The sequence below is a fragment of the Falco biarmicus genome, chromosome 4 (genome assembly GCF_023638135.1).
Source record: "Falco biarmicus isolate bFalBia1 chromosome 4, bFalBia1.pri, whole genome shotgun sequence".
In the NCBI taxonomy this organism is placed as follows: domain Eukaryota; kingdom Metazoa; phylum Chordata; class Aves; order Falconiformes; family Falconidae; genus Falco; species Falco biarmicus.
In genome coordinates, this window is record NC_079291.1 from 101,110,841 (window position 1) to 101,117,537 (window position 6,697).

At 47.9% G+C, this 6,697-nt stretch overlaps 1 non-coding gene across 1 annotated transcript; it reads right to left on the reverse strand.

Annotated features, from left to right (window-relative positions):
- Window positions 1-2,139: 2,139 nt before the first annotated feature.
- TRNAL-UAA (transfer RNA leucine (anticodon UAA)) lies at window positions 2,140-2,222 on the reverse strand. The gene has a single exon. It is a non-coding gene; the product is annotated as a tRNA-Leu (tRNA).
- Between the last annotated feature and the right edge of the window lie 4,475 nt (window positions 2,223-6,697).

Here is a 6,697-nt window from a genome sequence, read left to right on the forward strand (position 1 = left end):
AACAGCTTAGATTTGTATCTATTTCATCACTGTTAATCTTTGATAAATATGTTTTTAATAATGTCTAGGTATTTATTGAACATAAAACTGTCTTGTGAAATTTAGACTAGTGTACTTATTGTACACTACTTCAACACAAATTCATTATTAAAAATCTTTCACTGAGGCTTACTTTTAACCACAACATAACATACTGCATAGTTAATCTATAATAAATATATTTGTAATAAACTATTGATATTTAACCTGCAGTAACCGTCTTAATAAATACACTATGTGAAAATGGCTATTAGACAAGCTGCTCTTTTTAGCTCTGTCAAACACTTGGAGGAGATGGGAGGAGGAGGAGGAAAGCTGTGGCCTGGTAGGAGGCAGTTTATTTATCAGTCCTCCACAGTCCCCACCTACCCTGGTCACTTGAATCATTGCTGTTTCAGTCCCCACATCTCCAGCCCCACATTCTTACATTGGTCTGCCATTTGACCTCAGTCCTGAGTCAAATTCACATTTGGCCGCAGCAGTCCATAGGGCTCTGGCAGGGGGTGTGATACAAAAGCTGTTGGTTCAGCTTCTGGTGCCCTCAGATGATGTTCTGTCTGCCCAACAGTTTTGCAAAGTGGGTAAACATCCCTGAGGGATCAGGAACAGCTCAGGACCCATACCCATGGGGTGGAAAAGCCACAAGGTTTGTGAGAATATGGATCAGCAGAGAAGCTCAAATGAGAGGATTTCAGCTTTGAACTCAGCGGAGGCCACCAAATTCCTTTGACACGTGAACTAGACAGGAGTTTGACTCCAGGCCATCAGAGGCAAAAGGCTTGACCCGTCGTGTTGCTTAGAGCCCCTGAGGTACTCTCAAAGATGTATTTGTTATTCTTTGCCTCACATAATGACTGAGGTCAGTTGTAACAAGCCAGCTTTAGCAGATATGCACGAAATTTCACTCCTGGCACTAATTGAATGGGAGAGGAGAAGAGTAATTCCTCCCATGTCCTCTCCTCTGCGTCCTGCCCCACTTGTTATATGGCCACTTGTACAGGCTCTGTAATCCTTGCTGTGGGCCACCATCTGATTCCTATATATCAGAGAGAGCCAAAGATCTTAACGTGCAACTTTTAATTGAGCTGTATCATCTGCCACAAACATGAAATTAATGGTCCTACATCATAATCATAAATTCATACATAACCCCATGCACCAGCAAATAACTCTTTGCAGTGATACTACAATGGTAAGCTGATTTGCAAGAAGTGCACGCTACCCAGGAATCCTAATTAACCAAATTAACACCATCACTTCAAATCATGTCCCAGCAGTAGGACATTTCCGATTGGCCTCAGGCTGGAGCAAAGCAGCCAAATGAAAACCTGACAGCATCTCCTTGGGTCCAGCAGGCTAGCGCTTTACTGAGGGAAATATCTGGTGCCCATCCATGCACATGAGGAAGGGAGTAAAAATCTCGTGAGCATTTGTAGGCACTGACCCAAGACAGACTACAGCACAGCGACGCTGTGCCACAGAGGAGCAGTTCTCAGTTTCTCATGCATTTCCCAAATTTAACCAGCAGCATCAGGAACCCCTTCCTGCCACGCTGGCTTGCACCAGCGGGGTGTGACACAGCCAGACCCCCTGGAGAGTGCCAAATGTTGCTTTGGGTGAGCCAAGCAATGGGTCTGGGGTCAAGGAGCAGAGCTGGCAATCGAAGCAGTCTCCGCAAACCCCAAATCCATCTCTCTGAACCCACTCATTTGCACTGGTTTCCACTTGTGACTTGCCTGAGCTGTTTAGAGCTCACACCTTTTTTTTTTCACCCTTCAGGGTAGTCAGGTTTTTCTATTTTTGCCATGGGAAAAACAAGTTGCTATTTTGGGAGCACGTGGGATTCAAGCCCACAACGATCTCAGCACTCCCTGCATGAAAAATGAGATCCGTAACCTGTGTGCCAGAGAGACTGGCTCATGTGTCTCTACACATTCAGCCTGGATGGCAGGGTGGCTTGGTCCCACCGGGGTCCTCACACTGGGGCATTGAATGGCTTCTTCTCCCCTGGCACAGGGCCCAGAGCTCCCATGCCTGCTCTGAACTGATGCTCTAAAAGCTGGGGTGGGAGCTTTAGACCAAGAGAAAAAAGGAGGCTCCTACCAGAAGTGGGGTTCGAACCCACGCGGGCATGTGCCCATTGGATCTTAAGTCCAACGCCTTCACCACTCGGCCATCCTGGTGGGCTGCAAGATGTCCCCTCGCCCACCACCTCCACCCCTGGAAGGCACACATCTCACCAAGCCCTTGAGTTCCCAACTCAAGACACTTCCCGAGCCCAGTGACACCTTTCCTTCCTCACTACTTTCTTTAATGTCCCCAGCAAACTGATGGAACATCTCATTGGGAGACAGCAGGTCCCATGGGCCATGGAAGACAGCAAAGCCCATGTGTGCCACACTAGATCCTCATGCAAGGACCATAGTCCCTGGTGATAACACCACCAGGGATCCTGGTGCAGGGGAGGCATCTCTGGAGGGTCTCAGCCTGACCTCGCTGGGTGCCCAGAGGGAAGGGAGCAGCTCTGACAGCCTGACAGCGCTCAGCCAGACATGCCACACGGTTAAAGTGCTGTCCTTATACCTCAGGCCCCACTCCTCACCCCTTCCAGTCCACATTTTGGACTCTACTAGGGTAGTTTATCTGGGAAAGACAGTGTGGAGAGAGAGTCTTTCTTTTTCCTTTGGGGTGAGATACAGCTTTTTTCCCACAATCTGAGGAAAAGAGGGGACCCCCCCCCTAAAAAAAAAGCCTCTATTGAATCATATGGGATTCAAACCCACAGCCCCCAGGTACCCATGTGCAGGACATTTTTAGCCCTTAAGCCACAGGAGCCTTTCCACAACCCTCACTCTTCCCAGACCAGCACAGAGATGCTAAGAAACCTGGCCAGGCCCTTTCACCAGAGGATCCTGTCTGCTGGAGACATGTTTGGCCAGGCTGTCCTGGCCCTGTCCTGCTTGAAGATGAGAGCAATTCCCTCCTCACTTCTCCAGGAACTGCTCACGACTGTGCCCTGGGGTAGCAGAGCTGTGTTTGGAGGGCTTGTGGCTGGCTGCTGCAGGGGTGAGAGGCCCTGACCAGAAAAAGGGATGTTTCCAGGTCTCAAAAGAGGGTAACACAGAGCTCTTCAGTCAGGATGGGTCGACCCGGTCTCCAGAGATAATTCATGAGTGCTAGGAAGCAAGGCAGAAGGATCTCAGGCATCCCACAGGAGGATGCTGCAGGTCCTCAGTACAGCAGAGGACTGGGTCAACCTATTCACAAGCAAAAATGCTGCCAGGAGGAAAATTCACCCCCTTAGGTGCCAAGAGGAAACAGTAACTTTCCCTTCTTCCCTTTTACCCTTTGCGTTACAGTCACAGCAATCTGCCATGCTGGTCCGTGTGTGCAGAATCACAGCTCAGCATCCCTGGATGCCTCCAGCTGCAGCACCCACATAAATATCAGATGAAGTCATGCTCACAAAGGGTGTTGCACTCACCAGCTCCCGAGGAATCTGCTCCTAATGAGTGGCTTCAAAGCATTAATGAGCTTGCAAAGCTCTCCTCTTGGACCTCACATGCTTGGCATTAAGACAGGGGTCACCCGTCAGAAGAGAATGCATGTGCATGTTGGCGAATATAATATATTTGTCATCCTCTAAGAAGCAAAGATTAATCATGCCCTCTCCGAAAGGAAGCTTTTACGCCACATCTGCTCTTCACAGCATGGAGAGAAGGGACCTGCCTGCAAGGACATCCACGACCCACACTGCTCAGATCCCCATAGCACCCTGGAGCCCATCGAGCCCAGCTTTGAAGTTAACATCCCACCTTAACCCTTTGGGTCCAGGCTGGGAAGTGCTACTTGAATTGACAGCCTGAGGGATGAATAAAGTGGAGGAATCTCCAGCACAGGTTTAAAGCATGCGTGGAGGGAGTGGTATGGATATGTGAGAGAGCAGGTTTGACTGATGCTTTCTGTTCTGTGGCATCCTCCCAGTACAGGCAAGGAAAGGAAATGCTGGCCCAGAACAGCAAGGGCTGCACAATGCATCTGCTGCTCTCTCCTGGGACCACTCTCTCCCAGCCACAACACCCTCCAAGCCTCCCTGAGCTCACCATAAATCTCTGTGTTGAAACAGCCTCCAGCACCTGGCTAACAGCCCAGTTGCACCCATTTGAGTAGCAGAGCCTATCCATGCTGCTGAGCTAGAAGGCAGCCATGCAAACAGACTGTGCTGAGGGACCAGCGGCCAGTCTGAGCACAAGCCTGCTGCTGGGCACTGCTTGCCCTTCCTCCCAAAGCCCCTCAATTTCTTCAACCTTCCCAGAGCCCTCTCGCTGCTGACACCCTGGCTGGCATTTGTGCTGCCGCAGGGAGGTTTGGACGAGACACAGGGCCATGAGACAGTGGCTTGTTATTGCACCGCTGCTGCTGAACCTTCAGGACAATCTCCATGTGCAGTCTACAGAGGCGTTGGCATGGGGGCAGCTCAGCCTCCCTTGTCTGACTCAAACTTACTGTGACATATATCCAAGGGGGTACACTGGCGCAATTTGGTTGTATTTAAAAATGTAGCCTTAGGCAGATGCTTCCCAGGGTCTTCCATGGCTGTGCATCATCCACAAGGTTGGTTGGCTTCTCCTGCAAACCTGCACAGAGCGCTGGCTGGCACTTTGCTGGGTCTGGAGTCAGCCTTGCCTCCAGGGGGGTTGTAATATCAGCTGAATTACCTGTAGTGCCTTGGATGTCTCCTATGCAATCCCAAGCCAGGCTGGCTGTACCTCGTTTGCAGCATCCCCATGAAATGACAGCTTGAGGATGACATGGCTACAGGCTTTCAGAACACATGTTCTGTAAGAGAAAGACATTAATAATGTCCTGAAGTCAGAACGGTGTCATCCTTTGCTTCAGAAACACATTGGCAACGTTAACTGGAAAGCAATTTCTCCTCTTACCTCTTCTCCCTCCAAAAGAGTTCTCCCAGCACTCTGTGTGTCTGTTCAGCAGGTCTGTGTTTAATTTAAATAGCCACTGGAGGCAACCGCTATCCCACATGTTAATACTGCAGCTAGAGAGTGGCTGATTGGTAATTAAGAAAAAGAAAAAATCCAAAACCTTAGAGTTATGAGCAAGGCAGAGTAAAAATGGCACTTTAGGAGATTTCAGGCCAGAACTTCTCTACTTCACTGATGCAGGGGCAAAAATAATCTCTGCATCATCGCTTTGGAAACTAGGTGGAAAATATAAAGAGTAGGACATGGTTACATGGTTCTCCTCTGCACTCCTCTTATGTCCCTTCCCTGCTATGAGAGCAGTTCAGTTTGTGAGTTACAACCATCAGGAGCTCTGTGACCTGAATGTTTGGCACAGAGCAGCCCTACCAGGGTCATCTTAGGTTAAGTGAGAGAGGATAGCTTGGCTCCACCTTTTGCAACAGGCTTGGCTGGGGTGAAGGAAATGAGAATGCATGCTGCTTATAGCAACAGGGCTCCTGCATTGTGTTCATGGAGCAATTAGTGAGGAAGCTCTTTGGACTTTGTCAGGTTTTAAATACGCTATTGATGTTCCACACGTAACTAAACTACCACATTTTGAGAGTAGCTGGAGTTCATTGACAAAAAGAAGAGTCGAACAGGGTAGCATTATGATTTAAGTGGTCCTCAGTAGGTTTAAGAAAAAACAAGCAAGCAACCAAGGAAGATCACTCTTCCTTCCCATCTTTTCTCCCTCTTGAGAGGCAGTTCAAGAAATCAAACCAGACTCCCTTTGTATTCAGAGAGTTTACAGAATGGCTAGAAAATACATGTTTTATTCCTATGGGTGAAAGCTTATACTCTGCAGAATTTGACGTGATGCCCTGCTGCTTGCTGGCTCAAGTCAGCCCCTGTGGAACTACAAACCTTACGGTTCTCTATAGCTCAAGAGGAAAGGTTTCCCATGAAGCTTTCAAATACTGCTATTTGGCCAGAAAACCAAAGACCACTTACTGTGGGCACACTGACTGGATTAAAAACTAGTGGTGTTGTGCAATTACAGGAGGTTATTTATCCCAGAGGGAAAATGTATTTTCTTTGTTCAGTAAGTTCTTTCAAAAAAACCAACAAAACCCCCATCAAACCAAAAGCAATGCAGCTACCAGAGCTAAAGTAGTAAGTCATACAAAATAATGGATTTTTCTACTTTCTCCTGCTCAGGAATGGTATCCCAGCTGTTTACAATTTTCCACAAGCTATTGCTAGTCTACGTTATTCTCCCAGTTATTTTCCACAAATATTTCTTGGACAACGGACAGTATCCCAAAAAATTAATCTTGAGGGTTCTGAGTGTCTAGCCTTCACATCTTTTCTACTTTGGTTCTGAATGGGCTCATAATGAGATGTCTGGAGTGAATGGTAACGGTTCAGCATTTCAAAGTCATCACCTATACACATACAGTTATTCCCATAGATGTTCTGGACAGGATGCACATGTAGCTTATTTCAGTCTGGGCTAGATATTGTGATAGATACCACCATGGACCCATCTCTCCCTGTCGCTGTTCCATGCCTCTTCCAAACACCATCACTTGCAGCACAGAGAAAATGAGACACAGCTGTGCAGAAGAGAAAGCTCAAGAACACATCAAGGATCACAGTGCTGTGATACTGGTGTGTCAGATGCTGAGCGCCCA